This window comes from Salminus brasiliensis, chromosome 19, assembly GCF_030463535.1.
Source record: "Salminus brasiliensis chromosome 19, fSalBra1.hap2, whole genome shotgun sequence".
Taxonomy (NCBI): domain Eukaryota; kingdom Metazoa; phylum Chordata; class Actinopteri; order Characiformes; family Bryconidae; genus Salminus; species Salminus brasiliensis.
The window spans coordinates 16,678,033-16,705,335 of NC_132896.1; the positions used below are offsets into that span (position 1 = coordinate 16,678,033).

Consider the following 27,303-nt stretch of genomic DNA (forward strand, 5'->3'; position numbering starts at 1 on the left):
CTGTATTTTTTCTGTAGTCAATGAGAGTAAGTTCATCACAACTGTCAGAGGACAACCTCCTGAATAGTCCCAATAAAAAGAGTATGTCTCCTCACATTAACACAGGTGTAAAGGTAAGTGACAAACTTGGTCCATCCCGCATAGTCCCTCCCAGTAGTAAATACAATGTAGTAATGTACATACACTACACATACTCCATACAAAAACTATACATACATTTTATATACACTATACAGACACTATACACACTATACATAAACTATACATACTCTTTACATACACTTTACACACTATACATAAACTATACATACTCTTTACATACACTATACATACACTTTACGTACACTATACATACTCTTTACGTACACTATACATACACTTTACACACTATACATAAATTATGCATACTCTTTACGTACACTATACATACACTTTACACACTATACATACTCTTTACATACACTATACATACATACTATACATACACTATACTCTCTATAAATAAATTACACATACACTAAACACACACTATACACATTATACATACATTAAACACACACTATACACACACTACATTCACTGTACACACTATACAGACAGGATACATTATACATACACTATACCCACACTTTACATACACTATACATTCAGTACATACTTTACATGTACTATACATTCACTACACACACTTTACATACATTATGCACACTACACATACATTATACATACACTGTACATGCACTATATTTTTAGTTTGGTTTAAGTTTTATAGTTAGTCTGTTAGCTAAGTGCTAACATACACAGATGAGTATAGTATGAGTGAGCTGTGTGTTTTCTGTGGCCTAAACAGGAGGTCTAGGCCTAAACGTCATGGTGTGCCACAATGTCTCATGGAAGAAAATGTTCTATTTTCTTTATGTCCACAGCATGCCTGCTGCTTTTCACCCATGCTGATAAAAGTATTATGCATTTTAGTTCATCTATCAGTCACAATTTTTTCATAAATAAAACTCATCTGGTCCCTCAAAACAGTCAATGTGCTCCAGAGCAGAATATGAAGAGCGCTGTTCTTTTGGATGCGGTACCACTACTTTCCACTGGTAGGTGCTAAAGCACACAGAGTTTAGTCCAGGTCATTTACTCTGTACCTTTCAAAACTAAAAAAACAACACCTTTAGTTTTAAACTAGAGCACTGTCACACATGGATATGTCAGATTTCAGCAGTTGATAGCACAGTTGATAGCACAGTGATTAAACAAAAAAAAACCTGTCCTCCAGGCACATGAAGACAATGACTGGACGGATCAGGCTGGAGTTTGTTTGTAGTCTGAGGCTGTGAGAGGGGCCTTCTTCCGCTAGTCAAACAGAAACAGGTCACACTGGGAGGGCAGATTTGGGCGTCTGTGATAGAAACCAACAGCAAAAGCAAACCTTAACTCCCAAGACAAACGGAGTAATATCAAATAAGTAGTGCCGAGAATACACAAGTGTGGCTCCTCTCACCTTCTCCTTTGTTCTATTCTAAACACTGAAGCTGGATTGCAGAGGTGAGGTGGGGTGGGGGGTGATGACTGCAGCGCTATACTAAACACTGTGATGGTTTTGGTGACATTTGACTTAAGACTGAGGGATCTTATTTACAGCAGGTGCTGTAAAGGTAAATTAGTGGGGACTGTTTTTTTCATAAAGTTCTTAAAATATATATATAATTTTTTTGTTTGTTTGTTGTAATGTCAATTAGAGGAGTTCTAGACAGTAGACAGCTGTAATTCTTACAATTACAGTTGGGAAGTGCTGTAGATGTGCTATAATAATAATAATAATAATAATAATAATAATAATAATAAATTAAGTTGTCGGGTCTATCCTTCTCTTAATCACCCCCCCCCCCCTCTCTCTCTCTCCCTTCTCTCTGTCTCTCTCTATCATTCTCTCTCTATCTTTCTCTATCTCTCTCTCATTCTCACTCTGTTTGCCTCCCCCCCAGTAATCCCAAATTGAACTCTACTTAACACACTATTGTGCTGACCTACCACCCCCACCTCTCCTCCAACACACACACACACACACACACACACACACGCACATACAAACATACACCTGGCAGTAGACACACACCTGGCCTGCTGCAGCCTCCCACCAAGAACCCCCGTAGTGTTTCACGTTCTGACAACATGAGTTCACACTAACTAACACACACGCACACACACCCCACAGGCAGTCCAAATCCCCCTGAGACAGCCCGCCGTGAGCTAATGAGGAATTAGAGAGGACTAGGACAGCTTTACTGGGTTTACCTCATGAGAATGACTCACAGGAAGACCCAGAGGCCACAAACACACAACCATACAACACACACACACACATACTCACACACAAACACACACACACAGATGTAATGTCACTGTAATATCAATCCTCAGCATGTTTTATACATCATTTAAAATGGTTAGCTGCTCTTCACTAAGCAAGGCTTCACTAGATAAGGTTTAGATCAGTTTAGATCAGTTTAGATCTGTTTAAATCAGGTTAGATCAGTTTAGATCAGGTTTAGAACAATTTAGATCAGTTTCAGGTCAGATTAGATCAGTTCAGATCAGGCTAAATCAGGTTTAGATCTGGTTTGATCAGATTAATATCAGGTTAGATCAGGTTAAGAACAATTTAGATCAGGTTTAGACCAGAATAGATAATGTTAGGTCAGTTGAGATCAGGTTTAGATCATACTAGATTAGGTTAGACCAGTATATATCATGTTAGATCAGGTTACATCAGGTTTAGATCCGGTCAGATTTACATCTGGTTAGATCAGGTTTAGGTCAGATTTTGATCAGTATATATCTGTTTAGATCAGTTTAGATCAGGTTTAGATCTGGTTAGGTCAGGTTTAGATCAGGTTAAGTCAGATTTACATCCGGTTAGACCAGGTTATATCAGGTTTAGGTCAGATTTAGATCAGTTTAAAGCAGTTCAGATCAGTTTAGATCAAGTAAGACCGGTTTAGATCAAGTTTAGGTCAGGGTTAGCTAAGGTTAGATCAGGTTTAGATCTGTTTAGATCAGGGTTAGATCCATTAAGATCAGTTTAGATCAGGTTTAGATCAGGTTTAGATCAGGTTAGATTAGTTTAGATCTGTTTAGATCTGTTTAGATTAGGTTCGCCCAGGTTTACATGTTTTCTTCTCATATAAAGTTTTTGTGTCAGAGATATGAGTTCGTATGACAGTTTTGTAAACAGTAAGTAGCTTTAATTAAAGTGATGCTTTCATTCTCTTTCATAAGCCTCTTTAATCGTTTCAACATGAGTAAATGCGGATAACTCTCTCTCTCTCTCTCTCTCTCTCTCTCTCTCTCTCTCATTATCTCTATTACATGGACGCACACACACACACACACACACACACACACACACACAATTTTCTCAGTCTGTTTCAATCTCTTTCTGTCTCTTTCTCACACACACTCTCTCTAGTGCAAAATCTCTCCTACCCCGATCTCTCTTATTTTTTCTCTCAGACTCTCTCCCTCTCACACTCTCTCTTTCTTTAATGCTAAATCTGTCCATTCTTCTCTATCTCTCTTTTTTGTCTTTCTCTCTCTCTCTCTCTCTCTCTTTCAAGCTGAATCTCATTCTTCCTCCCTCTCTTTCTCACACACTCAGTATCTCTCTGTTTCTCTGTGTCTCTCTCTCTTTATACCTCACTCTGTTTCTCACTCTATCTGTCTCACACACGCACACTCTATCTCTAATGCTAAATCGCTCATTTCTCCTCTATCTTTCTCTCTCTCTCTCTCTCTCTCTCTCTCTCTATGTCTCTCTAGAGAACTGAAAGTAAAAGTGTGAGTAAAGGCTGAGGTTGTCAGTACAGTGTGTACAGTAGTTGGCTGGTTCTGTCTCCCAGTTCAGTAATAAAACTCATTAGAAACAGGCTCTGGATGGGTAATGTGAAATGACATGCTGTAAGATGCAATACAGAAGCCACTACAGAGTCCACGCTGAAACGAGAGTGTCCCTCATCACACTCGTCTTTAATCTCCTCCATTTCTCCTGCGCTCTCGCTCCCTCTCTGTGGGTGAACACCCTCAACAGGTATGTAACACGCAATTACCACGCCAGCTCTCTGCACGCACTGCTCATTACGTTCTGTGTCATTAAGTATGGGGGCGGGGAAGAGAAACGACTTTAAAGAGAGATGGTGGAAACCTGGGTGTCTAACAGGAAGATTTATAAGAGGTGTCAACGCTCTCACACTCCTCTTTTCCACAGTGTGCTAGCCATGGTGCTGGAAGGGAGACTAAGGCCCGGAGTGGATGAAGCCCACTGAGGTGGAATGGAGATAGGCGTGTGAAAGGATAAAAAAACAACAACAACAACAACATCATGGATGTGCTTGTGTTTATGCTTCCTCATATACCTCATTCTTGTCTGTCACATTTTCTGGCATATGTGTACTGTAATTATGTGTGTGTGTTTTAATATATGTGCAGATCAGACGCTCCTATGAGGTTAGGAAGCCATGAGTGTTCTGACATTTGAAACATTAAGCAAAATGTAGCTTTGGCTTGAGAACTCTAAGAGCAATTCTGCCATTATTTTCTGAATGTGAAAATAAATGTAACAGGTAAAATGAAGCATTGTAGTAAATTCTACACATTGTAGCAAAACCATTCTACACACCCAATACATTAAATATCAAATTTACTTTCCAAAACCACTAGTCAGCCTGTACCTCTCTGCTACAAATGACTTTTAAAAATGTGCTTTGGGCGAAAAGCCTTATTGCAAAACTGTCCTACCTGAATGTGTCAAACATCAAAGCAAAGTATTTGAAGTATTTCATGTAATAACTTTCTCTGATGTAGCCTTTAGCGGCATCAAACTCATCAGATGGTTGCCGTCACCACCACTGTGCACAGTTCTGACTCTTTTATAACTTAGTGATGGAATTATCTATCATTTTTAAAACCAGTAACTGTTCAGAAGCACTGAAGAATTTGCTTTTGCTAACCAGGTATGAGGTTACAGTTAGGTTTATGTGTGGATCAAGTATTAACAGTATTAACATTTTTCGAACCCTGTAGCTGCTCTGTACACCGTGTAAATAATTCTGGATGAATAGACCAACAGAAATGATCTAAATGACTTGAATGGACTAAACTTGTATTTTCCATTGATATTAATTCAGAGTGAAGAATATTTTTGCCTTCTCCTGTAAACTCACCATTTTGGAGATACAGAGTTTTCATTGGACAGCAACGATACGTGCTTCTGTATTGTGCTCAATTATAGTCACATTTTAAAATGTAAAATGTTTGATATTTTATATAAGCTCATATTTTTAAAAAGATTATTCAATATTTTTGGACACAGATATGTAAAACAGTCTGTCAAGTCTAAGCATTCACCCCCATCATCAAGAGACGATGATGAAGTTTGAACTTGAGCAAAATGGCCCTTGCCATGCATAATCATGGGCCCTACAAGAGGACTCATGATGGCATTGGTGGGAAGGGTCTCATCTAATAGGGTAAATAGGGTAATATATATACACTAATCACCTATCTCATTAAAACAGTGGCACCTGTCAACAGGTGAGATCTATTAGGCAGCAAGTGAACAATCAGGTCCTGAAGGTGATGTGTGTTAAAAGCAGGAAAAATAGATGACCTACACCAAATCAAAAGGTCATGTTGAGTGTTACTGGTACATAGTGGTCAGTACCTACCAAAAGTGCTTCAAGAAAGCACAATCAATGACCCGGCGACAAAGCCATAGACTCATTGATGTTATCCATTAAAGGTCTCACATCACACAATCTCACAGGACTTAAAAGATCTGCTACTAACGTCTTTGTGTCAGATGCCACAGGACTCCTGTAGAGGTCTTGTGGAGTCCATATCTTGACAGCGCAGAGCTGTTTTGGTGGCAAAAGGGAGACCTATACAACATGAGGTTCATTAAACCCTTTTTGTTAATAGTACAGGGACAGGCACCTCCGACAAGCTTTTGGAATTCTCTCACATATATTAAGATGCCCAGTTCCAATTGTTCCATCCTGGTTCCGCCTGACCTGGCTCTCTCTCTTCTCTCTCACTTCCCTGCTGCCCCCGTGTCCAGCTCTGGAGCCTCGCATTGATTCATCCTCACCTCATCTTTCATCCTTCTTCCTCACACTTGCTTATCTGCATGCACTTTATCATCAAGGTTTCTTCCTCTCAACTGAGGGAGTTTATCCTTGCCACTGTTGCAACTAACTTGTTAAAAAGAGGCTCGGACCTGGATCTCTGTAAAGCTGCTTTGTGACAACATTCGTTGTGAAAAGCACTATAGAAATGCATGTGAATTTGAATTTGTTTACTGACATCCACAATATCCTCGGAATTTGGAGTTGGAAATAGTGGGGGTTTATCCATTTTCTTTGCTTTTGGACATTAGCCCTTTAACACAGAAAGGCTCATTGCACACTAAGGTGTATTAGTCAGTAACTACAGGGGCTTTAGTGCAAACTGGTGGGGCTATTTTTTAGTAATATAAGTTTGTAATAACAGCCTATGGCTGGCGGGCTTAAGGGGTTAACTCTAGTACAAATATAAATAAAAGACTTCTACTTTCACTGAAGTGATATTTTACCAAGGTTATCTCAAAGCACAGGATTTATGTGCCCAGCGCTGAATATAAACTTCTACACTCTTAGAAAATAAAGGTTCCCTGATGGTTCTTGGCTTGGATGCATGCTTCTAGGGGAAAACAAAAGTAATTTGTGTAAGGGTGAAAGCTCTTCACACTCTTAAGATCCAATGAACAATTCCTTTAAAAACTGAGAGCAGTTTGTCGGTGCACTTGAAGTAACAACGGGTTTTGTATAGTAAAAAAAATTATTTCATAAAGATAGTGGAACCATTTTTAATGTGACATACGACCATATTTCTTTGTATATGAAGAACTGTGTAACTAGGCTAAGGACCATTTATGCATATACCTTTGAAGGCCATGTCTTTGCTCCAAAGATTTATTTATGTGTGGCTGGACATAGGTTTATCATGCTATACATACAAGACTGTGAGCCAAAAATGTTGGAGGCCTATGCATGAATGAGTGTATATATGTCTGCAGATAAGCTTTTGGGGTGTGTATGCTTTTGCATGTGTGTGCGCATGTGTGTGTTTGAGTGCTGTTAAGCCATGTCTGCAGGCTGAGGTGGAGGAGTCCTTTTTGGCAGCAGGTCTGGCACGTCTGTCAGGCCTCGACCTGTAGAGAGACGTGGAAACAACCAACACCCTGAGAGAGAGAGATAAATTAGAGAGAGACTGATAGTGAGAAATGAGGAAAAAGAGAGCAAGGCAGAGAGACCCGTCACTGTTTCTTCTCCAGCTCTAACCGGAGTCCTGGAAAGCAGTACACGAAGAATCCACAGAAGGTCTGGTGGTGCTCGCAGGGCGATGCAAGGGACGTTAAAGTCATACGTAACTGCTGTTTATTCAACATGAAAGTTCCTCTCTTTTGTTTGCATCAAAACCGCCCACTATGTGTCCATGACTGGACTTTTGAACTGCACCTGAAAAAGATACACAGCCTGCAAACCACACCAAGCTCACTGTCTGCATTCTGTTTTTCCTCTATTGAACAATCCACAGCAAACAAAGAGCGTAATCCACCTGCGTTCCTGGGCCTTTTCTCTCACAGTAGAGGTCCAGTACATTCCTCCAACTACTTCCTGAGACGAGACAGGGCTGAGAGAAAGTGTGGATTAGAAGAGAAAACATGTGAGAGAAAGACAGAGAGAAGGTGAAAAGCAAGAAAATGTTGTTGTGGCGGCCTCAGGTTTGCTCAGCTGGGTGGCATTCAGGCCCCACCTGGCCACCAGAGCCTCGTAGAACCTCTTCGTGTTTGTCTCTCATACTCTCTCTCTCTTTCTCTCTCTCTCTCTCTCTCTCTCTCTCTCTCTCTCTCACTGAGTTGATATCACCCAGGAACAAGACTTGAAAGGCAGGTTAATCCAGTGTGGGTTAGGCTTACTCTGTGAGTGGTGGTAACTGCCTCGGCTTCCACAAAAAAGGGACACGCCACAGAGAGTCGAAATGAGTGAAGTAGGACTACCACGAAGGACTATTTCCATAATCGCCCAATGTATCAAACCTCATTTAATTAATCGAGGAATCAAACAATCCATGATACCTTCTACAGTTTCCACACACCTTGCCTCAGCAAGGATCCAGGACTTCATCTGAATTTTGTACAGTAGTAATAGGGTAATAGGGCTGCCCAAATTTGGCTGACTAGGACATTTGATTTATGTCACCAGAAAGTGACCCTAACCTCAGCCCTTCATTCAATAACAAAACATTTTTTATACCACGTTACTTAGCTAAAAGGATTGTTTGACTCTGGAAACCCTTTTTGCTGCTGTGTTGAACTATTTCAGTTCTACAATTTTACCATGTATATATAGTTCCTCAAGATTTCAAGGTTTTATATAGAGCTATAAATTGACTACACTTTTTAACATGATTTTAATCTGGAAGTTGTTCCTTACATTGTCAAAAAAAGATAGCAATCATAAAGAACCTATATAACTTAACTTATACATAAATTAATATTATATTAATATCATCTTTTTATCCACTTGATCAAGGTCAGAGATGGAGTAGAAATAATTTTTGTACTTTTTGTACTGAAGTGTTTAGTACCAAAATATAGTGGTACATTTAACCCCTTAACAAAGAAAGGCTTATTACACACTAAAGCGTATTACTCAGTAACTACAGGGGCTTCTGTACAGACTGGTGGGGCTATTCTTTGGTAGTTTTATTAACACCTTTGGCCTGCACAGACTTTTTTAGGGGTTAAAGAACTTAAAGAGCCACCAAACTGAAAGGTTTGCATTTGGCACATATGGGCTTGCTCCAAAAACACAGACTTCCAAGGATTTTTAGAGAGTATTGTCAAAGTGAATCAAATTTGACAAAACTTTAAGTACTTTTGTGAATTAAATGACTTACATTGCCCATGACCCATCCCTTGTTTACAACTGACCATCTTTGTCAAGCAAGACTGCCTTTCTAAAAGAGAAGTATTGATGGGAAATAGGCAGCAAAAAGAAAAAAAGGGAAGCAATCGAGGCAGGCCTAATGCAGCGCTGGAGTACAGGGGGGCAGCTGAATACAGACGGGAAGTGAACAGATTTGGTGAGAAAGGAAGGATGAAGGGTGTGGACAGGCAGGAGAGTGCAGGTTGTGCTCTGGGGGCCAAAAGTTCAGCAGGTAGGCAGGTAATCTAAGCCTGCATGTGCCTGCTCTTCACGTGGCCCAACCTTTGTCTCTGCACCCTTTTGCTGGCCTCAGGTTTCTGGCCCTCTCACAGATGCAAACACACAGATACACACAGACTGCCCACCCCCTCCATTGCATAGCAAAATACTTAAGTAGACTCACACAGCCTTCAACAAACAAGCATCTATACATAGAAACATACTGTAGACGCACCATCAAACAAAAATGGCGACTGTCTGAAAAAACATGATCTCCTTATTCTGTGGCTGTGGCCCTGTGATGTTCATCTGGGCACATTTAGCAGTAAATCTTCTTTAAGCATAATGATGACTTTCATTTTTGACAAGCGCAGTATGAGCCCTGATGCATAATACTGGGCTATGGTAAATAGGCTTAGGGTTTAACAGAAGTAGTCCTTCTTGTTAGGTTACATACTACCTGAACTTGAAGCTGAACTATATGAAGTTGATGTTGAAACACTGAGTCACTGGATCAAACTGAATCACTGAATACATAACAACATGTAATATATATGTAACAATAACAATAATAGTAATACATGTGGTATTACATTGTAAATAACTTGGTTAACCGTTTAATAGTTACCACATGAAATCAGTTTTTAGGTTGAATTAACGAAACCCCTTTTTGCAGTGTACACAACACAACCTGTTGACATGTGCACTCAAAAATTGCACTAAAATGCAGGTTTCAGGGTAAAATCCTTACCTCTGTAAGAGAAAAGGGTTCTATATATATGTCCTTCATTGTAATAGTGAAACATATTTTGATGCTACAAATAACTATTCTTAAAAAGGTTCTGCAAACAGTCCACATAAGAGGTTTTTCTTGTACATATACTAGTGCATAGCAAAATAAAAACAGAATGAAATGTTATTTTTTGTTCATAATTTAATATTAATATATTATTAAATAATAAATATGTTATATTCATTACATGTACAGTGAAATGTTCCAAGCCTTTTCTGCTTTACTTCTAATCAGTATGGTTAATCATCAGAAATCTCTTTTGAAGTATGTATCCAGTATAGAAATACCATAAATCTCTCATTCTAGTTCAGCACACAAAACCAAAATCCAGAAGATAATCATTGAGGGAAAGCCACAGAAGGTCATTGCTGAAAAGGCTGCCTGTATCAAAGCATATTAATGCAAAGCTGTCTGGTAGGAATGTGTTATTAAAAGGTGCGCAAGTAGCAAGGATGGCCGAAGTCCTCTTTTTTTAATTTTGCGTCTCATTTGGTACGGTTCGAGAGTCTGGAGGAAGAGAGGAGAGGGACAGAATCCAAGTCTAGTCTGGGGTTTCTGCAGTCTGTGATGGGTTGGGGTGCCATGTCATCTCCTGGTGTTGGTTCAAACTCAATGCAGCTATCTACCAGGAACCTTTAGAGCGCTTCATGCTTCCATCAAGCTTAACGGAGATGCCAATTTTCACAGTCACAGGACTGAGCACCTACCAAATGGTTAGCTGACAATGATGTTACTGTGCTTGATTGGCCTGCCAACGCTCCAGGCCTGAACCCCATAGAAAATCTATGGAGTCTTGTCAAGAGGAAGATGAGAAACACTTGACCCAGCAATTCAGAGGAGCTCAAGGCCACTATGAAAGCAACCTGGGCTTCAATAACATCTCAGCAGTGCTACAAGCTGACTGCCTTCATGCCATACAGCATTGATGCAGTAATTAATGGTAAAAGAGCTCAAGCCAAGCATTGAGTGTAGAAATGAACATACTTGTCAGAGGTTGGACATTTCTGTATTGTACATCCTTTCCTGTTTGATCTTATAAAATATTCTAATAATTTGAGATACTAGATTTCTGATTTTCATGAGCTATAAGCCATTCTGTTTATGTAAAAAAAAAGGGCTTTTTCACAATATTCACATTTTTGAGATGCACTAGTATATAGAGTGATTGCCTTTTTGAAGTAACCCTTGAAGAACCCCATGTTTAAAAATGTAGGATGGTACCAAGCGGGATACATCTTGAGTACACTTTAGATTAATTAGATTTTACTGACCCCAAACATCATTGATTTCTGGACACAATCTAACCTGAGGTGAAATGTAACTGATTTAAAAGTAGTTCAACAGATCTGAAGTCACGCATGCAAATAAAGGTGCTACAAATGGCTATTTGAGCAGTGTCATAGATGAACCACTTTTGGTTCCATGAAGAATAGAGATGTGTGAGTGTAAGGAATATTTAAATTGGAGAACCTTTTCATCAAAAGCTATACAGTTCCTTAGACCTAAAAGCTTCCTCACAATTGCACATCACTATTATAGGCATGTTTCTTTATGGAAAGAAACCCTTAGCAGCACCTCTATTTTTAATGTGCTGTAAGTTGTCTTCTCCTTTTCTCATAATAAGTGTTGCTTATGTAAATTGTGACTGTTTCTGTACTTTCAATACAGTAACTTTTTCATTCTAAGGGGCTTCCGATTGTTAAGTTGTGTTGTGTTTAATCTGAATGCTGGTGCTTGTGATACAGCACTGTTTTAACTCCTTAACACTAAGATGTGTTACTCATAACTACAGGGGCTTCTATAGAAACTGGCGGGGCTAGTCTTTGGTAATAGAGGTTTGTAATAACACTTTCGTGGTAATAACACAAAGGCTTTTTAAAGGGGTTAAAGGATGCAAACAACTCACAGTGAAACCTTGCCAGGCTAAAATACAGCCACAAAACCGCAGGGTTGGCTTTAAGGCGGTGTTAAAACTCAATCTCTTGGAGAAAGAAGGGGTGAAGTCTATATTTCTCACATATAAACTATGGAAGTTTTTATCCACAGTTTCATCAGAAATGCACTACAAGCCAGTGCTGAGCTTGATTGATGAGCAATGATGATGTCATACAGGACAGCAGACAATGCCTGTCTCCGGGCATAACTCTAACTCAACCATGAACTGAGAGGTGTGAAAGATGTGATAGAGTGGGAAAGAGGGGAGTCTGCATAGCTGCATACCCACTTATGCACTTCACCAATCCTTTTGACCTGTGAAAAAGGCTGTGGTGAAAATCCTACCACTAAAATACTGCTGTTAAAAGTTAAAATGTTGTATTTTAGAGTCCAGATCCATGCAGAGCTTTGTTTCTATATTTATGGTTTCTTTCACATTATTTTTTTTTTAATTTCACAAACTTACACGCAAAGTATCCATTTCCATGGTTATGAACATATTTCTAACCCTGATGGTGTTGATTTGACCATGCCTATGTCTATAGTATCTAATAGCAAACAAATATGTTTGCAATGAAATGCAATTTAAGTTTTGCTTGGACTTATAACTTACTTATAAGGTATAGTGCAGTGGCACTGTCAGATAATGTTTACCAAAGTCTTTGTTAGAAAGGCCATATGATGCAAATTTTAAAGCAGTGTAATTATATTAATTGTATCTTACCCCAATGGTTAGCAGCTATTGGGTCTTCCTAAACAGCTGCATTCTGAAAATTTAAATAACAGATTCTCATAAAGCAGGCAAAGACTATAAGTATAATGTCATACAGTGCTTTATCAAATGATAATTAATGTGAATGGTGGAGGTCAGGTTTGGTCTGGAAAACCAAGAAATCTTTTAGAACAAAATGCAAGTCAAAACCCCTGTTTACCTCTGAAGTGGGTCACAATTCTACAACATATGAGGTCTACCAAATGGGACCTTTAAGGAACAGTCATCAGAAGAAATCCTTCCTGGTGTCCTCACAAGGGCATCACATGTTTTCAAAGGAATATCTAAGAAAGCCTGATGCATTTGGTAGCCAGGTCAAGGGTGCAGATTTTCATTAAAAGAAGTGAAGAATGGATTCAATTAAATACAAGCAATTTCTAGAAGCAAACATCACACCATCTGCAAAAAGCTGAATATGAAAGGAGGATCCAAACATTCCTCAAAATCCACAATGGACAAGTTTGCCATGGCCCTCACAGTCCCCTGACCAAAACATCAATGAAAATCTGTGAATAGATTTCTGAACCTTAAAGATCAGGGCATGCTGGATGGCCCAATAAACTCACAAAACTACAATCCTATTCCAAGGACGTCAATAACCCCCAAACAAGAATTGAGAGGTTATTTTCCTTTTTGTTATTTTTAATAACTGTAAAACGTTCAAATTTTGTGCCATTTTTAAGTTCATGTTTTTTGGAAAACAGGTATACGTGTACTAGCTTAGCTATTCACAGCAACAAAAAGTTTGAATAGGGTACCCAACTACTGTACATTACAAATACACATATCTCACTATCAGTTGTGCTATAACTGTGAACTGTATTATCTGTTCTGTAAATAAATAGCACTATGCTGGAGAAACTGCTGCCAGTTATTTACTGTTATTTTACTGGTGAATACTTTACAGTGCAAAATACTGCATGAATCACTCACACCACAAAGAAAGTAGCATACCTGAATGGAAAGATAATCACATAATGCCACAGAGAGCTATATAAGACCTGGTAGATGTTGTTTAAAGGTCAAATAGGTTTAAATAATCTCATACTTTACCCTCTTAAAAATAAAGGTTATTGCTCTTGCTCTTGGCTTGGATGTATGATTTGGGGAAAAGCCCTTAATAGGTGGGTATGTTTGAGCACATCTCATTTTTAAACATAGTTAATCAAAGATGTGTTTACTGCAGGTTGTATGGAAAACTAAATGTGGTTCCTCTATGGCATTGTTCCAGAAGTATCTTTTTGTGCATCATTTTTAAGAATGTGTTATTATTGAGAAGTGAAAAGTACTGTACTATATCCAGTACAGAAATCGACAAGCAGAAAAGGTCAGTGTTCATCAGCCCATAGCATGCCTTGCCTTGTTTTAACCCAAACCTTGACTCTCAACCAACTTCCATGTTAATTCTGTTATGATGACTCTTCATGACTGCTATCTACCTCACCAACCCACAGGCCTGCATTCTCCCTCTGTTTTTTTTTTGTTTTTTTTCTGGAAGGCTCATCTGAAATCCTTCGAATTACAACTGGCCTGGTCAGCCCTGTGCATGGCTCTTCTGGAACGTAGCGAGTCATACCTAGAGCACATCAGGGCCTCACACACATACTGCCTCCGCCCCATGCACAACTGCTCTGAGCAGCTCAATCTGTGTGCCATAGAGAAAACAATGCATGGTAATGGCTCCACAGACAGGAGTCCAGTTAGCCCAATCAGCAGGGGAATCATCTGGAGAGCAGGGGGCTTCAGACACACTGATTGCGAGGTGATTTACCTACCGGGATAATGACTCAGCAGGCCATGGGCTGACACGAGAGCACCATGCTTCTGAGGAGCAAAAAAAAAAAAAAAAAACATTCAAGACAGCTCACCCATGGCCCAGATCGTTCACCTGGTGGTGGTGGTGGTGGCTGCCTTCATCCGGGTTGTCGATATCTACTCTCGAGAGATGCAAGCATAGCCCCCAGCAGCTTACGGCAGATTTAAGACCTCCCTATTCGTTCCCCATTACAAAAGGTAAAGGGGAAAGTGACCCAGCAGGCTGCTTCCTAGAGCATGGAGAACAAACAGTGGGCAGGGGAAAACTTGCTGCCTGCTGAAGGCCACAGAGTAGGTGGGAAAGGTAAGGTCCAAGGTTTTTTCAAATGGTAAGTGTGTGTGGGCCAATGTATATGTGTGTGTTGGGAGGGGGGGTACTACATCGTGGCATGAATGGAGCTTCTCTTTGATGTGTTGAGTTCACTTTGGGTCTCTGAGGGCAAAGGAAGGGCAGAACGAGGAGGAAGGACCTTCATCAAAGCCGAACGATGGCTTTGTGGGATGGAAAGATGTGGCCTGAAGAAGATCCTTCCATGTCTGCAGGCCATTCGAACGTTAACTTTAGCAGCATCTCAATGGAAGTCCTGCTGGTACGCTAGTATAGGGAATGAAGTTCAGTCAGAAATAAAGATGAAACACAATATCCGAATGTTAAATTAGCAATGCCTCACTCTAAGGTAAGGGGGGTTTCCTTAATCAGTACACAGAAACAGTCCTTACCTTGCATATTATTCCTTGCATAAGGAATGACAAACATTACTACAAACTACTTCTTTTTGTAATTGTGGTCTGAAGCACAAGTAAAAGTTCTACCTCACCCTGAAATGCTTTGATCTATTATGTTTATATATGACATTTACTTAACCCTGATGGTTCTCTGATGCCTGCCACTGTAAAAAAAAAACAAAAAAAAACTGTATCTTCGATCTTCTTTTTTGCATCATCTTTTGCTCTTTAAACAACCTAATTTCTTTAAGGCATGGATTCCACAACATGTTGATTGCTGAAGCAATTTTAGGTTCTGGTCCATGTTGACATGATTGTGTCACACAATTGCTGCAGATATTTCAGCACTTTCATGCTGCAAATATTCTGTTCTTCATTCCAAAGATGTTCATTTGAGATCCAGATCTACTGACCAGTGGAAAGTCATTGAAGAACATTACCCTGAGTATCATGTTCATTAAACAAGTTAGAAAGTTACTTTTGATATGTGATATGGTGCTTTATCATGCTGGAAGTAGCCATTAGAAGACAGGTAAAATGTGGTCATGAAGGGATGCACATGGTCAGCAAAATACTCAAATAGGCAATGGGCATGCAAGTGATGATTGGTTAAAATGAACAGGTCCAAAATGTGCCAAGAAAACATTCCCACACCATTCCCAAACCACCTCCACCAGCCTGGAACTCTGACCGTGTTGGGTCAATGGATTCATGATGTTTTTCCAGGTTACAACTGTCCAGTTTTAGTGAGTCTGTGCCCACTGCAGCCTCAGCTTTCTGTTTTTGGTTGACAGAAGTGGAACCTGGCATGGCCTGGCATGGCTTTCTACGGTCAAGGTTGGACATGTTGTGCATTCTGAGATGCTTTTCTGCTCGCCACATTTGTACAGCATGGTTATCTGAGTCACTGTTGCCGTACTTGCCTCAGCTCAAATCAGTCTCTAGCTAATTTCTGCCAACCTTTTTGATCAACAAGGTGTTTCTGTCCGCATAACTGCCGCTCACTGGATGTTCATTTTAAATTACATCATTCTGAGTAAACTCTAGAGATTATTGCACAGAAAATTCGGAGATCAGCAGTTCTAGAAATGCTCAAACCTGTCTGACACCAGCAATCATGCTATTCTCAAAATCAAATAGATTTTTTCCTATTCTGATGGTTGATGTGGAGTTAATGTAACAAGATTATTTGCAACAAGTAATATTAGATTTGTTCATTACAAAATTTTGAGGTGGTGTTAAAAGCAGGTGGTATTTTCGAATTGTGTAAAGAAAATAGAGACACAAGGTTTTGGTTATGTGTATACATGCTGTAGCATGAAGTTTTTTATTTAAAATTCATTTTAAATACAGACTAGACTTCAATATTATTGACACTTTGATCTTTAACAAAAACATATTGAAAAGCTTTTGCCCCAAAGTAATTTTTAAACAGCTGGAAGGTTTGAATGCTGATGAGTGCTGACATCACAACAAGGAGAACAATGTGAGGTATGGTACTAGTCAGCTGTTTTGGTCAGTTTCACAACTTTTGCAAAGAAAAACTGAAAGACCCAAACAGCTTTCAATGCAACATGGTAAGCCATTAAAAAGTGACGAATAAAACATGGTCATTTATTAACTCCCCACTGTGCAGGCTCATTATTCAGCTATTCATCTTAACCACTCAAAACCTAAGGGTTTGTGCAGGCCCACATTTTAATTGAATATGTAACTAATGTGTAAGTACATAACATAGCTTTTGTAATATGACTGGTTAGCCTAGAATTTTTTTGTTGGTTTTAATAACTGAATAATAAGTCTTAAGACTTAATACTGACTTATTGTTTTTATTCAATTATTCAGTAAGTATTATGACATTAATATCTAAGTTACGTAGTCAGCTAGGAGCTAAAGTTTAGAAGTTAGGTGGCTTCAGAAAGAGACCACAGTTAGATCAGGGATGTTAGAAGAAGGACTGAGGGGTTATAGATGTAGTTTTGGAAGGCTGAGTTGGTCTATTTAGCTCCAGCAGCATAGTGCCCCCCTCTAAAACACCACGGCCACTACCCCCTCTCTCCCTACCCCATTCCCGCCCTCGGGCTTTGTGAGGCCTGAGCCAGACTCCTCCCTCTTCTGTCACCCGTCCATTCCGCTTTGCTTAGCACACACAATGGGCGCTCAGTGCTTGGCCTCCTGACACTGCATTCTGCTAGCGCACCGGGGAGAGAGATGGGCCAGGGGGCCTACCAACAAGGGGGGGGGGATATGAAGCTGCACTAGTATACATCATGTGACTAAATGCCATCCTGGGACCCCCCACCCCACCGCCCCCCGCCGGGCCCTCTTGGCACCCCTTAGTACCGTGCGCACACAGATGGAGAGCACAAAACAAGTTGCCATTTGAGCAGAGCATGGCACTCGGCAGAAAAACAAGCCTAAACAAACAAGGGTCCCTCCATGGTGGATTGCACAGTGTGCAGTTGCCCTGGTCCAGACTAGAGCAGCTCAACTGAAGCATGACTGAGCCTAGCTACATATGGGTCCCCTCTTTATCCGTAGGCCGGGCCACCGGGCACTCAGCCCCCGCGGAATTTTAAAACCTGGCCCTCAGAGACTTTGCTCAGAAAATTAATCCACAACGCGGGGGTGAGAGTGTTCATTTGGAACAATTAGAGCATTTCACGCCCCCCCCCCCCCCCACCTCACCAACCCCCTTGACAAATCAATTCAAAATAAGCATATTTTTAGAACCTACTGCTGAATGTGACATGTCTAACAAGTGGGAATACTGGTTGTGGAATCCAACAGGTTTAGCAACTGCAGGAAAGTATCACTTTAAGGAGCTGCTCATGTTGGCACATTCCTATCCACCTCTCTCCTTTGAGATCAAGTTGGTAAACTCTAATTAGAAATGCACTAATGCAAATTACTTTTGCCATGTCAATAATGTATATTTGTATTCAGTTTGATATATCACATTTCTGGAGTAAATACAGGATGATTCCATGGCTTATGGCACATGATGAAGTGCTTACAAGGATGCCCTCACTAGCCTCACAAGAGCTACACTACTAATGTTTGTGGACACCCCTTTTAATGAACGCATTCAGAAACATTAATGTACACAGATGTGCAAATGCACACACAGCTTGGCTAGTCCCTGTAAAGACATATTGCTGATAGGACTATTGGCATAGGGGTATAAGGCCCCCCAGTACTGAGCTGTGGAGTAGTAAAACTGTGTTCTCTAGAATGATGGTGCTCCCTCCAGCACTTTTGTGATGAGTTGGGGATGAGGTAGGGTGGTTATTATCTAACATCTCCTCAAAAATGCTCTTTTTGCTCTGTACAATCAAATCCTCAAAGCAGTGCTCAGTGTATCTCAGTGTATACTCCTTTTGCTGCCATTGTGTGTTAAAAGGGAAATCTTCAAGGAAGAACTATGTAAGACTCTATGTCACTGTGTCTAGGTCATTATTCAAATTTCAGCAAATCTATGACACGGATCATGGTAATGTATTTTAGTCATTTCCTTTCTGTTGAAGCTTGTGTCCAAATGACTCAAGGTTAGATCTGCTTATCAAAGGCTTTAGCAAAAATTTGGGCTTGAGTGATTGAGAATGAAAAATTTAAATTTATGAAAAAACAAATTGCAAGATTATTATTTTCACTAGAACTCTAGTCCCAGACTTTCCTGTGGGAATGCTGTATAGAGCCATGGCAATGTTTCTGTTTAAATAAAATATACAACTTTTTAATGAAAGCCCTTGCCAAATAGTCCTATATAGCACCAAAATTGATCTATTGCTAAAAGTCAACAAGTCAAAGAACTGATTTACAGTTCAAAATAGCAAACATTTTTTTCCTAGTTTTCATCCTAGATCAGTTTACATGCTTTGAGATGCTTGATAAATATGGGTCCATCTGTATGTGTGTGTGTGTGTGTGTGCGTGCACTTGCACATGAGACTATGTATGTGTGTGTGTGTGTGTGTGTGTGTGTGTGTGTGTGTGTGCGTTTGGAGGAGGGTTCCGTTGGAGTTTCAAAGCGACTGCCTGTTCGCCTATATTTCACACCACAGTGACATCTTAAAGGCCAGACAGGCCTGGCTGCTTCACCCTCTCTTTGACATTCGGAGGGAAATAGAGAGAGCTGGGAAAGGACGGGAGGGGGGCCGAAATATATGCAAATAACCCCCAAAGGGCATCCGAATTTTATGGGGTTAGAATTTAGTTCATCCAACCTGAATAATCAAATGTGGGAACAAAAAAAAAAAACCTCACTGCTTTTTCCACTAGCTGTAACCTTTAATCCCCCTCCTCAAATCAACAGAATCATCTCTGCTCCCATCAACTTAGCCTCCGGTCAGAGACAGCAACAGGATGAACAGCAGCAGAGGATCAGTGTAAATTGCCAACGGAGCAAGGAGAGGAGGATGAGGACAAGGCATCCTGAGGAAGGCAGAGAGAGACTTCATACCTGATCAGGCAGAGCGGTGGGCTCCTGATTACGACACCATTTTCCCAGCAGGCCCCCTGCCTCATCCGGAGCTGCTGAATATGGAACAGGCCGGCCGGCCAATCCCCGTGTTACTCTCTCTCACCTAATGACAGAATTAAGGCCATTTAGAGCCATTTTCTCATAGTTTATAGGCTTTTCAGAACAAGCTCTGCCATGAGAAGACTCTGCTCTGTATTATAGTGTGGGAGGTCTGGCATGCGATGCTGCAGAACGCACCATGTGACAGAACAGTTACACACTGAGGTAGCGACAGGGGTGCATTCTGACAGGACCTGAAAGCATTCCCGACCCCAAAGTAGCTGTTCATGCACTGAAATTATTACACAGGGGCATGATGCAAGAGCATGATACCTGTAACTGGCTCTTTACATGTCATACTTAGACATTTCAGGAAATTGAGCTTCCAAAATGGTTCTAATTGGTACACTGTAGAATCCCTGCATAGAGTTGAGCTTCTTAAAAATGTAGAAAGATATTTGGGGCTATCATTGACGCTATCATCTGGAAACCTATGATAGACTTGCTATCCTCCATTACTAGCTTGTCATACTAAGCATCTAAGGTTAGTGTTCTCTTCCAAGCATGTTGAACTACCCAATGCTATTGCAATACTGGTAGTTTAAAAAGATGGAGATTTGGAAAGAACCCCCTCCTTTCATAGTCACATCTATTTTTAAAAATATTTCTTTAAAGAGCCATCTATTGAAAAGTTTTTTAAGAAACTAAAAGTGGTACTTCTACAGTACCTCGTAAAGAAGTGTTTTGTGGAGGCTTTATGTAAAGCGCGCAGGTTCTATTATGTAGAAATACACAGATCATCCAGAACATTAAAAACAAATGTCCACATTGTTTAGGTTCCCTTTGTACTGGTCTACATGGACTCTGTGGTATCGGGCACCAAGACTTTAGTAGCAAAGTCTTGTAAGTTGTGAGGTGAAGCCTCCATGGATCACATCAATAAGCCTTGAGTGCCCATGACCCGGTCACCAGTTCACCAGTCATCCTTCCTTGGATCACTTTTGGTAGGTACTAACTACTGCATATCAGGAAAATCCCACAAGATCTGCCGTTTGGAGATGCTCTGGCCCAGTCATCTGGCCAGCACAATTTGGCCCTCGTCAAAGTGTTTCAAATTTTTACTCATGCCCACAATGTTTTATTTAATTCACGTGTCAGTGGCTTTAATGTTATGGCTGATCAGTGTATGCTAAATGTCAGCACATATGAAACAATGAGAAAACCATCATCTTAAAGTCATTATAAAGCTATCACTCTGGCCACATGGGTATTAACTGACTTTCTGGTCTTATTATGACTTTGAATGGATTAGGGGAGCAAACACAAAGGGTTATGACTCTTGAGGACCTCGAGGACCAGCTGGACAAATCCCCTGAGCTCTGTCAAACTTCATTATAGATTTTCAGAAAACACTACATGCATTGTTGTAACTGACAATTCTCCTAAAAAATGAACATATCATCAGTGTCACATAAAAAGTTTTATTATACATCATATTTTACAATGATATTATGTTTGACCCCATTTAAACCACTGGTTGTCCCTTAGATTGTATAAACATTATATGATGAATAGATCACAAATAGACTAGAAATAGTCAGACAATTCTACAATAACATGCAATAGTTTTCCTTCTACAGTAGAGTAAAAAAAGTTTCATTTCAGAGAATGATACATTCACAACAATGATACAGCCACTGAAAATAACTGAATTTAAGCATAATAGTTTATTATCACTGGTGCCAGCAGTTGTAATCCTATGTGTACCATGTGGACCTTTTTTATGATTGTGTACATTGTTTTGGGGATTGTATTTAAACCATTCTCTATTGAAACTACATTTGTGACAACAGCACACTATTTGGATTTGTTTATTGAATAATATACTAGAGAAAGAGATGCATTCTTGGCTGTGTTCACTCTCCACTCACAATGTTGTGATGCAAACACATTGAATAAACAAATAGTACAGTAATATTTCTAGCTTGTTTGATAATCTAGAGTATCAGGTAGGTTTTCTGGTGTAGAGTTCAGGCGTTCATTGGCTAATGTTAAATAATGATTATTTTTCTTATAATCAATGCTTATAAAGGTCTGTTATTTTGAGAATCATAATTGATCATCTGGATCCGGCAAACATGCTCAATGTGCCATCACTCTTGTTTCTGCATGTCTTGATTTTGATTTTGAAATGGGTTAGTTATTATTATCATTTCTCAAATAGCAGCAATGTTTGGGTTTGCATCAGTTTGCTTTGTTACTGCTTACTGTTTATCTGTGTCATATATTTAATATAGCACACAATAATTTTATGTATTATTTAGCATTTAGACTTATTTAGTATTATTTAGACTGCTGTTGTTTTTCAAGCCTGTTGGCTGGTCTTTGAAGTGCATGCGGTAGGGTAATAAGAGTTTTATGGTGTTGTAACATGCAAAATCCTAAATCAATCTCTCTCTCTTGCTCGCTTACTTGCTTACTGAGTAGTAGTACTGAGTAGCATATGTTGGAACCTTTCAGGTAGTCTACACACCGTGCAGTTCTTGTGCATTGTATGAAATTTATTTCAGCTGGCACCGCTGTTTATCATAAACACTGAATAAGTGGAATTTGTAGTTATAGCTAGTAGTCATTGGTGCTTACAGCAGGTTCATTATTCAGGTGTTAAATAAAACACTTATTATTCAGTAACTGATATATATCTACTTTAAAATAAACCCAAGAAGAATTGAAGTGTGGTCCATTTTTAGAGTTTACAGTGTTAATCATGGTTCTTTTGCCCATAGCTGCCAAACATTCAGGTGAATTTATGTTTACTAAATGTTTCTCAAGTGCACCTGTGTGGTCCAAATAAAAGACAGAACAGCATGGAACATGTAAAACAATCAATCAACTCATTTAATTGTACAACACATTTCTGTTTAACCATTCCATTCGAGATTAGAATCACAATATACAGCCTTAAAACAAAGAAGCCATGAATTTTCTGAGTAATGCCACCTTTTCGTTCCCCAAAGAACCATATTTGAAAAGAGATTTGTGAGGGTGAAGAAGCTTACGAATTTGGTTCCGCTTTATAGTAATGTCTCTAGTAACTGTGTGGTTACACCTTAACAATCCATGCAATAACAATGTAATCACTGGTGATGTATTTGCTTTTACAGCTTGTGGAATTACATATGTATCTCAACACATGTAAATGGAATTACACTGTATCTCAATAGCTGTAACAGAATATACTGTCTTATGTGGTTATGCGTGTGTAAAATGATAAGGGCAATTGTGTTCATGTGAATTGCTGCTTTTCCTGTTGTAGCTATTAATGTAATTACATCTCAAATGAAAGCTGCTACATAAGTTTAAATATACAAGCTGTACGCTATCTGTAACAGCCAATACATCACCAGTAATTACAGTGTTATTGCATGTTTTATGAATGTGTAATTACACAGTTATTTAAGGCACAATATAAAGTTGGTCAGAACCTATGCATAATATAAATGTTCTATACTAATATAAAGATGGAAGTTCTTTAAACTTTATAATAATCATCACATATTTACAAAAAATGGTTGTCTAAAGAGCCGTCCATTGAAAGCTTTTTGGAGAACCAAACATGGTCTTGTATGGCATTATACATTCAGAACAAATTAATTAAATTTCCACATATTTTTTAGTTTCAAAGTGTTAAACAACCCCCTCAGGCCAGTGTTGTGAGTGATTTCGCTGCCCTATTCTATAACAGTGCCAAGATGTTATTTTGGAGCGATGCCATACACTCTTAATAAAAGGTTCTTCAAGGGTTCTTTAGTATAGGCAATACTTCTACTGTATATAGATCCATGACTCCATAACTCAACTTAAATAGATCTTTTAGTGTTAGAATTTGTACATATTGTTCTATGAAGAACCTTTTATATCATCATTAAGGGTTCCACTATTGTTTTGAGTCAAAGACCCATACCAATATATTTTTCAGCATTACAAATATCTTATTTCACTAAAAAACTCCAAAAATCTATTGGTTCAATACCAATTTAGGTTTTACCTAGAACTACACAACCAAGCCAAAAATAATTTAAGAAACTTCTTTATTGTTTCTGATGGCACAAGAGAAAGTGTGCACAGAGAGGTTCTGCCTGAAGCAGGCCGTCCATGGCCCATTGCACACACAGGGAATGGGGGTGTTGGTGTTGGTGGGCTGATCTGCTGGAGCTTTTTCTCCAGAGCCAGTGGAGGAGCAGTAATGACCAGAGGCTAAGACACCGCCACACTGAGCCAACTGATGCAGCTGTGCTTACTGAAGACTAGGTTAAAAAACACATACACACTCACACACAAACTCACACATATACAAGGCACACATACACTTAGTCAACCTCCAAAGGTTTTCAAAACTTCACAGAATCAATGTAAAGAGGAGTTAGCAACTGGGCCCCATACAAATCCCTTAGCTGCCTTAAATCTCAAACTTTGACCTCTAACGTCAGTCAGTGGAGGTACTGCCACTGTGCTTCCCTCCATGAGCGGCAAAACACTCCCAACCAAAGCCCTCTTTTACATCTCAACAGACATAAGCTGAAATACTAATGACTACCTGTCAAACGATGGCCAAATACCCCAGCAGAATTAGAGCCTGTTTAGGTCTCTCTGAGAATCAATGCAATGTTTTAGTATTTAGAGACTCAAACCTGGTTAATGAGAAAATAGAAAAGCTTAGTTAGTACATCAATCTCTTGTATCAAGTATTTTTTGGAACTACTTCAACAGTTTTAAAAATAAAGGCTCCTAAATGTTGACATATCTTGCATGTACATTCTTAAAAGGCAGGTTGCTTTGAAAGTTCCTAAGCAAAGGTAATGATTTTATATATAGAACAATGAAAAACTTCATGAAAAACTCATTTGTATAGGATTCACAACTTTTAAATTATGTCCGCTGACTGGTCCAGTGAATGCTCCAGTGGTTCTTTGATAAAAAGCGTTCATTTCTATGATGGAGTACTTCTTCTAGATGATTATTCAAAGAAAATGTAAAAAAAATGGTTCTATGTAATAACAAAAGTGTTTTTACCATTTTAACAAGTCAAGGAATGCCTTTTTGCCAAGACTGTGCTCTCTTCTGGGACTATGAGGGTATAGCTTTATTAAAAACACTGGAAACACAGAACATAAAATCTGACAAGTAGTAACATGTAAGATAGAAACATAAAGAACCATGGCCCTGTTATAAGGGTGCATCAAAAAAGCAAGTATGATAGTGAGCATGTGTGAAAACTTGTTAAACATTACCCTACACTTTAACCTATTTAGAGGTTGCATGATAAGAGATGGTTTGTGGAGACATTTCCACGTCACTCAACCTACACATGCACACCTACTCTATGTAATCTGCTGTAACACACCTGTAGGGACAGGAATAACAAGATGCTCAAGAGAAATTGCCCCATCAGACAAGATGGCACCATATGGCTATAAGGCAACATCACCTTTCAAACCTAACACCTTGTGCAACACCTTATAGAGCATTCATATTAGCATCCATGACCAACACAAGTCAAGAGTGAGCCCAATAAGTACAAAGTCAGGTTGAGAAAGAAGAAAAGACATAAATGGCAAAAAAAAAGGAAAAGCCTTAAACTAAGGGAGATCGCTCCCATTTACATGACAACTTAGGAGAAATGCTTTTTTATGACTCATTCAGGCCCTAAATCACTTCTTTCCCTCTTTTTTCTCCCATCGCCTCGGCTATTAAATCAGCATCTTGACCTGCTGACCCAGGGCCTAGGCTGTAAAAAAGCCCCCCGTGGGTCACAGGCCTGATTGCAGCATTTAAATATGAAATGGCCTCGGCGGGGCATGGAAACAGCCCGGCAAGGCGAGAGCCACGCTGACCCCCAAGCGAGGGGCCCACCGATCAGTGGCTCACAGGACAGGGGGCTCTGTCTCTCTCTCTCTCTCGCTCGCTTTCTCTCTCTCTTCCTTCCTTCTCTCTCGTCTCTCTTAGTATGGATTTACTTGGCCTCGAGGAGGGAGGAAGAGTGAGAGGGGATGAAGGGATGGAGAGTGAGGGAAAGGAGAAAGAGAAGGGGAGCATTTGAATAAGAGAAGAGGCAATTCCCGTTAGCATGACAAAGGAGGCCGCCATCGTCCCTGATTGGTGTCACAGTGCGGCTCTATAGCTGGCCAGGCCCCCTGGGTGGGTTGATGTGTGCAGCTCAGGCATGTTTATGCATCTGAGGTGTGATATTTGCCAGGGGTGATGGGGCGAAAGGGAGGGAGGGTGCACACAAAGTTCCCTCAAGTTTTGGAGGTGCATTTGAAGCAAAAAAGTGCACATGTCTAAAGAACACAACGATTTACAAGTTGTTTGCCTGAGGCAATGGTGGCTCCTTTACATCTCAAGCCAAGATACTTAACGGTCAAATAAATGGAATTTTAAAACCAAAGGAAGCCGCAAACCTAATTATCAGGCACCAACACCATAACGACACATAGAACAGTGAAGCTGCTGTCAGAGTAGTCTACTGATGATGCTGCATATTACAAAAGTCAAACTAAAGCCCAATTAACATAAAAATGTTAAAAATGATATTTGTCTTTCTAATGTGCACTTTTGAGCAATAGTTGTGTAAAGGGGGTGAGAATTCACAATACAGGGGTTTTACATTTTTCAATATAGCATATGCAAGTGCCTGAAAATGTGCTTTGCATACAATGTTTCCATTCCAACCTTATAAAAGTATAATATTTTGTAACAATGCACCAGTCACAAACACATATACTGCTCCAGGCTGTTTAATGTATTGATTGATATCTGAGCATATTGACTTGAGAGACTTGTGTTCTACACAATAAGCTATACTGTTACGCTTTTGAAACGTTCTATTTAGAACATTAGTTATGATATTCAAAAATAGTATCACTAATAGTAATTGTTACATGATGAGGAAGTGCCTTCCTATTCCTATAATGCAACAACCCATGTAAAAGGTAAAAGTAAAGGTGCACGTATGTGACCAAACACTTGATAAATCTCAACCCAGGAAAACAGAACACACAAGCAACTTGGGAAAAATATTATTCAGCTAATACTTTAAAAATGGAGCTTTACTGAGCTTTAAAACGCCCTTAATGCCGTTTTGACAAGCAGAGCCTCAAGGCAAAACCTGTAATGCCACACAGTGCACTTGATGAGATGAAAGGAAGACAGGGTAAAAGTTGAAGACTTAAGAATACTCGACTGCTGGTGTCTCAGAATGAGATTTATTTTTGTCTTCTACTTTCTACCTCCAGCAAAGTGCCTGAGTAGCTTGATTGCACCCCTGGAATAAAGACGAAGCAGTGGATGCAATGAACGTGAATAGTAACTTAACACTAGATGACCCACAAAGAGGGTTTTTGATTTTGAAATTTGTTGGGTCTAATTAAGTTGCCATGGGAATTGTGTTTTAATGTTTCCAAGAAGTAGATTAGGGAAAGCATATTAGTTAT

At 39.6% G+C, this 27,303-nt stretch overlaps 1 long non-coding RNA gene across 2 annotated transcripts in view; it reads right to left on the reverse strand.

Annotated features, from left to right (window-relative positions):
• The window catches only part of LOC140541093 (uncharacterized), a 44,537-nt gene continuing 17,234 nt past the window's right edge, over nucleotides 1-27,303 (reverse strand). Inside the window, exons 3-4 of one of the 2 annotated variants that reach the window (XR_011977901.1) lie at nucleotides 19,751-19,874; nucleotides 7,083-7,279 (exon numbers count right to left, since the gene is read on the reverse strand). This is a non-coding gene — a long non-coding RNA (uncharacterized lncRNA). Of the gene's footprint in view, nucleotides 1,403-7,082; nucleotides 7,280-19,750; nucleotides 19,875-27,303 lie in introns of those variants that run through there. The other variant, XR_011977902.1, reaches the window with a different exon arrangement.